Source organism: Saccopteryx leptura, chromosome 2 (assembly GCF_036850995.1).
Source record: "Saccopteryx leptura isolate mSacLep1 chromosome 2, mSacLep1_pri_phased_curated, whole genome shotgun sequence".
NCBI classification, from domain to species: Eukaryota; Metazoa; Chordata; class Mammalia; order Chiroptera; family Emballonuridae; genus Saccopteryx; species Saccopteryx leptura.
Genome location: NC_089504.1, coordinates 62204364 through 62213765, shown reverse-complemented (window position 1 = coordinate 62213765; position 9402 = coordinate 62204364).

Here is a 9402-nt window from a genome sequence, read left to right as displayed (position 1 = left end):
CTGTGCTGAGATGAAATCACCTGAATTAGCTATAGAGTATAGCTCAATTTCCGTTTTGAACTTTGTCTTTCTTTTCCTCTGTCTCTTTCTCACCCTCCCTTCTCATACAGGTAAAATCCCAGACCTGGTGAGATGTTTTTAGGGCCTTGCAGCACTGCTTAGGGCCATATGTGCTGGGCCATATGTCAAGGTAGCCAGACTTCCTTAGAAGGAAAAGGCCTCCATCGCTCTTTAAGACATCATGTTTTTAAAAAGTCTCTTTTCATATGTAAGGCACTGTGCTGGATACTGGAGATGGGTATTTGATGGAGACACAGTTGTAGCCCTCGTGTTGCTCATGGTTTTATAGGTGATATAAATATGCAAGCGCAATAAAAGAGAAAGTAAAAAACACAGGGGTATCAGAGAAAAGCAAAGGATTTGCTTTGAGCAGGGAATTTGTTTTTAAATTCAATTTATTTTGATTAGCTAATGCATGTTTATGAGATAAAACTCAAAAGGTACAAAAGTGCATTACAGTAGAGAACTTCTCCCTCTCTCAACCCCTAGAAAGTGTGCCTCTGAAGGGGCAACTGCTGTTAGTACATTTTGGTTAGCCTTCAAGAAATATTCGAAACATATGCAAGCAAAAACCTATCTCCATCTAGCATCTGAACAGCTCCCTATTATTAACACAAATCATAGTGTGCAATACACTTTGCTTTTTCCAATTAGCCATATATCTTAGAGGTGTTTTATATCTGAACATGAATATCTGCCTCATTTTGAAAATCTCTACTTAGTAGTCTTACAGTGAGAGACACTCTGTCTTTGCTCTCATAAACAGTGGCGCAATGAAGATTTTATATGTACATTAATTTATATATATTAAGATATATGGGGGATAAATTGTTAGATGTGAAATCTCTAGATTAAAGACTTCACATCTGTGATTTTGATTGATAATGCCAAATTTCCTTCATAGAAGTTTATCAATTTACAACTCACCACCAAGGTTTAAGAATGTATTATCACATGAGCTCTTCTCATTTTATAGGTGAAAAATACATGGGTTATTTTGAAATTGTTTCTTTTATGAATGCATTTGAACATGTTTTCATGTAATTAAGAGTTATATTTCTTTTTCTATTTTCCATTGAGTTGTTAGTATTTTCTTACTGATATAGGAGAGCTTTCTATATCATGAAAACAGACCTTTTGCCTGTGATATGAACTACAAATATTTTTTTTCTGAGCTTATTTTATGACTTCTGGGTATATGTCATATTAGAAGAGTCTTCAACTCTCTGTAATTCTTTAAAAATTTTCTTCTCATGGTTTCATTTTTCATATTTAAGGGTTTTCTCTATCAGGAATTAATTTTGATGTAAAGAATGAAGTAGAGACACAACTTTGTTTTCCAGCTTTTTATCTGGATGCCCCAACACATTAACTGAATAATCTGTTTTCTCCTCACTGATTTGTAATGCTAGTTTTATCATGTGGTTCAGTTTTAACTATATTTCAAAGGTGTTGGGACAGGTAACAGTTGCTATAAGGTCTGTGCCTGCTAGTAATATTCACTGATGTTGTTTAGCAATCAATAGGGCTCAGTCCTTCAGGCATCAAATAAAGCCTATCACCAGGACTAGTCTTTAAGTTCTTCAGTGTATTTCTAATGTTCTCCTGTTGGCTACAGTGTTGATGATGTTTCTGTAGTCACATACTTAGCAGTTTCTCCAATTCCATGTCTTCTTCATATTGTGCCAACTACTGTCACAATTGTTTTCATAGGTTATGTAAATTCACCTTTTCTTTAGAATCAATTATACTATTTCAAGTGGAAAAGTATCATTATTTTTGTATTTTTAGTTTTTTATTTCCATTGCAATCACATAATATTTTTTACCTAAACTTTCAATAGTCTTATGTCTTTTGCACTTAAAAACAATGGCCTGAGTAATGTTTGTAAGGCATCTCAAAGCCAAGCACAGGCACCAGAACCATACAGTCAAGTGAGGAATATTGCCTTGATGACCACACTTAGGTAACTCTTACAGCACAAATGCACCTATTCGTGTGGACATTTTGTGAGCTTTAGCTCTGATGTGCATGTGTGTAAATGCAATGGAAGATGAGTGTCTATATGTGGAAAACACTTCTGACAAAGAACTGTCCAGACTTCGGATGGGCTTGTTCATAAAGTGGTGAGCTCCTTCTCTCTGAATGAAGTTAAGAATCCATAGGGCATACTGCAGAGGGATACCTCTATGCATGAAAAATAGGGCTGGGGTGATCTTTAAGCCCCTTCTGGCTTGAACATACTAAGATCTAAGTCTTTGCTTAATGTTCTATTTGTCTTGACTTTCCTCCTGCCCTTCTCCATAAGTTCTTTTTCTTCAAAAATCAACTCAGATGGCATATTTCTCTTTTAGTGGTCCTTCTTTGACATCTTTCTCTGTTTCCCAGTGTTCATCTTTAAGAAAACACATACAGTACTATTAATTTACAATACAAGTCATTTCTTTTAACAAAGAGTTGTTTAAATATTTTTTGTATTGTAAAAGTTATATAAGTGCCTTATAAAAATATTTTTAAATGGAGAATAGAATACTAATAATCAGTATAATAATAATAGTAGCTAGGTACTGTACTATGATGATGCTTACAACAGCCTATCATGTAGGTGCTATAATTATTCTTATTTTACAGATGAGGAAACTGAAACACAGAAGTTAAGTGACTTGTCCAAGATGACACAGAAAGTAAATGATGGAGCTGGGTTTTGCATCATGCTATAAAATAGCAAATACATAAAACCCAGTATAATCTAATTGCACCATTCAAATATAACCTTATAAATACACTGCTCACAAAAATTGGAGGATCGGGGAACATGCAGATACTCTACTTTCAGCCTTTTGTACAGTGCGTTTTCACCAATGAAATAAAAGTTGTTTTCCATCTCATTTGCATAACTGAACAACTTTCTTTGACTAGTGATTTGCTTTCCTGATGTTCTTGTTTAATAAAAAAAAATCAAATGCTTCTTTTTTTTTAATCACTTCATATTCGTTTTGAAATATTCCCTAATTTTTGTGAGCAGTATATTTTAACCTGTCTCCTTCCTTTTAATTGCACACAGGCACATTTAGCATGCTGTGGTCATACAGGTATGAGGTATGAGATTATGTACCCTGCCTTTTCATTTAACATTTTAACATAAGCATTTTTGAAATTTTAAAAAATACTATGTGATTTCAAATTATACTATAGACCATGATAATCAAAATAGCATGGTACTGGCAGAAAAACAGACACACAAACCAATGGAATAGAATCGAGAATCCAGATGTAAAAACACATATGTATATATATGGACAAATCATCTTTGACAAAGGAGACAAAAACACATAGTGGAGGAAAGAAAGCCTCTTCAATAAATGGTGCTGGGAAAATTGGAAAGCCACATGCAAAAGAATGAAACTCGACTATACATTTTCCTGCTGCACAAAAATTCAAAATGGATCAAAGACCTAAATATAAGATCTGAAACAATAAATTACATAGAAGAATACGTAGGTACAAAACTTATGGACCTTGGCTGTTGAGAACAGTTTATGAATTTGACCCTAAAGGCAAGGGAAGTAAAGGCAAAAATAAATGAATGGGACTATATCAAACTAAAAGCTTCAGCACAGAAAAGAAAATGACAACAAAACAAAAAGGTAGCCAACCAAATGGGAGATGATATTTAAAAACAGCTCTGATAAGGGGTTAATATCTAAAACAGGGGTTGGGAAACTTTTTGGCTGAGAGAGCCATGAATGCCACATATTTTAAAATGTAATTCCATGAGAGCCGTACAATGACCCATGTACATTATGCATTATCCAATAAAAATTTGGTGTTTTCCCGGAGGACAGCTGTGATTGGCTCCAGCCACTCGCAACCATGAACATGAGCAGTAGGAAATGAATGGATTGTAATACATGAAAATGTTTTATATTTTTAACTTTTTTTTTATTAAAAATTTGTCTGCGAGCCAGATGTAGCCATCAAAAGAGCCACATCTGGCTTGCAAGCCATAGGTTCCCAACCCTTGATCTAAATTATATAAATAACTCACAAAACTCAGAAAGAAATAAACAGTTCAATTAAAGAATGGGAAGATGATCTGAATGAACACTTTTCCCAAGACGACATACAAATGACCAACAAATATATAAAGAGATGCTCATCTTCTCTGTTAGAGATTTGAGATACCACTTCATACCTGTTTAATTGGCTGTTATCAACAAGGCAGGTAATAACAAGTGTTGGAGAGGCTCATGGAAAAAAGGAACCTCAGTGCTGGTAGGAATGTAAACTGGTACAGCCATTATAGAAGAAAGTATGGTGGCTCCTCAAAAAATTAAGGCTAGAACTACCATATAACCTAGCAATCCCTCTCCTGGATATCTACAAAAAACTCAAAAACATTGGTATGCAAAGACACTGGCACCCCCATATTCATTGCAGCATTATTCACAGTGGCCAAGACATGGAAACAACCAACATGTCCCTAGATAGAGGATTGGATAAAGAAGATGTGGTACCTATATACAATGGAATACTACTTGGCCAAAAGAAATGATGACATATTGCTATTTATGACAGTGTGGGTGGACCTTAAGAGCAGTATACAAAAATGAAATAAGAAAGCCAGAAAAAGCTAGGAACTATATGATTTCACACATGGGTGGGATATAAAATTGAGACTCGTGGACATAGATAAAAGTGAAGTGGTTACCAGGGGGAAGGGCTCAGGGGGAAAGGGAGTAAAGAGAGATAAATATACAGTGACAGAAAATGATCTGACTTTGGGTGATGTGCACACAACAAAATTAACAGTTCAAATGCTATAGAAATAGTTACCTGAAACCCATGTACTCTTACTGATCAATGCTATCTCATTAAATTTAATTTTCTAAATAAAATAAAAATACTTTGTAAACATTATTTTAAATAGCTACAAACTATTCTCTATATTGTGGATATGTACCATCTATAACTGAACCAGATCTCTTTTATTGAAATAAACATGTTTGAATAGTCCACTGTTATAAGTAATGATGTAGTGAAAATCTTTGAGACGTTTGTTTTTTGTTGTTGTGTATTTTGGTTATTCCTTGAGATAGTTTTGCCAGATTTTTAGTTCTTTCTTTTTTAATGCTCATCTTTCCCATGTGCTTTCTATTCGTGCTGTGTAGGACATTTTCTCCACACCACACTATCTCTTCTTCCGCTGGCTAACTCCTGTTCATCATTTAGTAGATGGACTCCACCCTCTCTTATCCTCTCCTCTAGGTTAGCTCTCCCTTATCACCTAGGCTAGTGGTCGGCAAACTCATTAGTCAACAGAGCCAAATATCAACGGTACAATGATTGAAATTTCCTTTGAGAGCCAAATTTTTTAAACTTAAACTATATAGGTAGGTACATTGTTATTAACTTAATTGAGGTACTCCTAAGCTGGCCTTTGAGCCATACTCAAGGGGCCAAAGAACCCCGTGTGGCTCACGAGCCGCGGTTTGCCGGCCAAGGCTAGGTTGAATTCAGCTGCCCTCACAAGTGCTTCTGCAACATCCTTCTATTGCCTCTCACAGCACTTTCACAAAGGCTTACCTGCCTGTAGACAAGTAAGACAGCATATATACAAGGAGAGCTGGACAGTGCCTGCTTTGCTCAGCTTTTTCCCCACGGCTCTAATCCAGTGCCTGGCACACAGCAGGCACTCAAAAAATGGTAGGTAAAAGATTAAAATATTTTTTGCATTCTGCCAACTTGCATTCCTATTTGCCTCAGTTTACATTTTACCAGTAAAATATGGGACTGTCTTGTTCACAGTAGCTTAGCTAGGATACCATTACTGTTGTTACTTGCCAATTAGTAGGTAGAAATGGCATTACATTTTTGTTTTAACCAACTCTATATTATTTATTTATATCTTTCACACTGGCCTCTAAAGTCTCCCAGAGTGAAGACAATTTTGTTTTTGTGACCCCAGCACCAAGTAGAGTGTCAGTGTGCCACAGATTAAAAATATACCTATTGAAGAGATATCTGAGATCTCTCTGTATTCTTACAAGTGCATGTGAATCTATAATTATCTCAAAAAAAAAAAAAGTTAACTCTTTGTATTGCTCTGTACTGACTTAGCCCCATCCCTCCACTTTGAAGAGAGAGAACAATAATGAGATTTGAGGCTCAGTGGCTAGAAGTCCTTGGTGACAGATTTTATTTTTTGGTGACAAAGATTGATAGGCAGCATAGTACAACAGAAAGGACACTGAGAATCGAACAGTCTTGATTTTTCACTCTGATGTCAAAGCTTGGGGTAAATTACTTAACCACTTTTTCTTTCCATTTTCTCTCCTGTAAAATGGGTTATTGAAAGATCGCCTGTTAATATAAAGAGGTCTACCTATGGCTGTCCTGCCTCTGCTCTGACCCTGGCATATAATACTCATCAAAAGGTGGCCACTTCCCCCTCGTCCAGCTACTTCCTACCCTAATCGTGGTTATACACCTACAATATACAAATATGTTCATTTTTAGCACTTGTACATTTCTTCAGCACAGAAATATTGGTCACATTCACAGTCCCCTACTAAAATAAATTCCTTTTTGTTAAGGCAGGGCTAGTAAGCCTTCTTGTGTTGATAGAAATGTGTGTGTTTTTTTTTTTAATTTTTTTAACATGATATTTTAAGAAGTTTATTTTAAATTATTTTTTATATACATGAATTTCAAGTTTTTAAAATCCATTTCATAATCTGGGTTGTCAGGTTCTGTTTTCAGGTTAGTCTGTCTCCTCCTTGGAGAAATGCTTGGCTCACTCCTTAGTCTCCCACCCCCAGGACCTCCCATCCCTACCCACCCCCTTTCAGAACCCAAATCTCACTTCCAGAATTCTTGTTGCTGCAGCCCAGAGCAGGCTTAAACACTAAGGCTGCCTGGGCAAGTCTCTCTACCAAGTCACTCCCATACACAAGTTAGCTATTTGCTCTTATATTCCAGATTCTAAACATGACTATGCTGTATTATTTTTATTTTTTTAATTAAAAATTTTAATTTGTTGTGTTAACATTATTTAAATGCCCTACTCATTATAATACCCTCACCCTCCAACATCATGCCCCCCCCCCATTGCAACCCCTCCCATTTCTCCATCCCCCCTTTCCTCTGGGATTTGATGTTCTGTTATCTGTATCTGTGATATGTATATATAATTTTACTAATACCTTACCTTCTCTTATCCTGTCCCCTCATCCCCCTTCCCTCTGACAGCTTTCCCGCTGCTCCCCTGTGACCCTGCCTCTGCCTCTATTCTGTTCCTCAGTTTACTTTGTTCATTAGATTCTACATATAGGTGAGATCATTTGATATTTGTCTTTCTCTGCCTGGCTTATTTCACTTAGCATAATGATTTCCAGGTCTATCGATACCATTGTAAAAGGTAATATTTCCTTTTTCATGGATGTATAGTATTCCACTGTAATACACGTGTAAATGTACCACAGCTTTTTAATCTATTCATCTACTGATGGGCACTTGGGCTGTTTCCAGATCTTGGCTACTGTAAACAATGCTGCAGTAAACATGGGCGTGCATATCTTCTTTTGAATTAGTGTTTTGAGATTCTTAGGTTATATTCCTAAAAGTGGAATAGCTGGGTCAAAATGCAATTTCATTTTTAATTTTTTGAGGAAACATCATACATACTGTTTTCACAGTGGCTGTGAAAGTCTGCATTCCCACCAAAGAAGGTTCCCTTTTTTCCACACCCTTGCCAGCACTTGTGTATTGATTTATTAATGAGAGCCATTTTGACAGGTGTGAAGTGGTATCTCATTGTGATTTTAATTTGCATTACTTTGATGATTAGTGACCTTGAACATTTTTTCATATGTCTATTGGCCATCTGTATGTCCTCTTTGAAGAATTGTCTATTTGGGTCATTTGCCCATTTTTTTAATTGGATTGTTTACCTTCCTGATGTTGAGTTTTAGAAGTTCTTTATAAATTTTGGTTATGAACCTTTTATCAGATGTATCAGGAAATATGTTCTCCCATTATGTGGATTGTCTTTTTATTTTGCTAATGTTGTCCTTTGCTGTGCAAAAGCTTTTTAGTTTGATATAGTTCTATATGTTTATTTTTTCCTTTATTTCACTTGCCTGTGGAGAATATTGGCAAAACTATTTCTACGAGAGATATCAGAGAGTTTACTGCCTATGTTTTCTTCTGAAATTTTTATGGTTTTGGGACTTATATTAAAGTCTTTTATCCATTTTGAGTTTGTTTTTGTGAATAGTGTAAGTTGGTGGGTTTAGTTTTATTCTTTTCCATGTACCTGTCCAATTTTCCCAACACCATTTATTAAAAAGATTGTTTTTACTCCGTTGTATATTTTTGCTTTCTTTGTCAAATATCAACTGACCATAAAGGCATGAAATTATTCTAGGATCTCTGTTCTGTTCTGTTGATCTGTATGCCTGTTCTTATGCCAATACCCAGCTGTTTTGATTACAGAGGCTTGTAGTATAACTTGATATCAGGAAGTGTGATACCTCCCACTTTGTTCTTTATTTTCAAGATTGCTGAAGCTATTTGGGTTCTTTTATTGTTCCAAATAAATTTTTGGAATATCTGTTCTAGATCTGTGAAATATGCCTTTAGTATTTCCATAGAAATTACATTGAATTTATAGATTGCTTTAGGTAATATAGACATTTTAATGATGTTTATTCTTCCTATCCACGAACATGGTATATGGTTCTACTTGTTTGTATCTTCCTTGATTTCTATTTTCAATGTCATAATTTTTTGAGTACAAATCTTTTACTTCCTTGGTTAAATTTATTTCTAGGTACTTTTTATGTTGTTATTGCAATAGTGAAGGAGATTGTTTCTTTCATTTCTATTTCTGACAGTATATTGTTGATGTATACAAATACCACTAATTTCTGAATGTTAATTTTATATCCTGACACCTTGCCAAATTAATTTATCAGAACAGGTTGTTTTCTAACTGAGACTTTAGGGTTTTGTACATATAATATCATGTCATCAATAAATAATGACAGTTTTACTTCTTCTTTTCCAATTTAGATGACTTTTATTTCTTCTTCTTGTCTGGTTGCTATAGCTAAGACTTCCAGAACTATACTGAATAAGAGTGGTGCAAGGGGGGGCACCCCTGTCTTATTCCTGATCTTAAGGGGATTACTTTTAATATTTGTGCGTTGAGTATGACCTTGGCTGTCAGTTTGTTATATATGGCTTTTATTATGTTGAGGTATGTTCTCTGTATTCCCACTTTACTCAGAGTTTTTATCATAAATCAGTGCTAGACTTTATCAAATGCTTTTTCTGTAT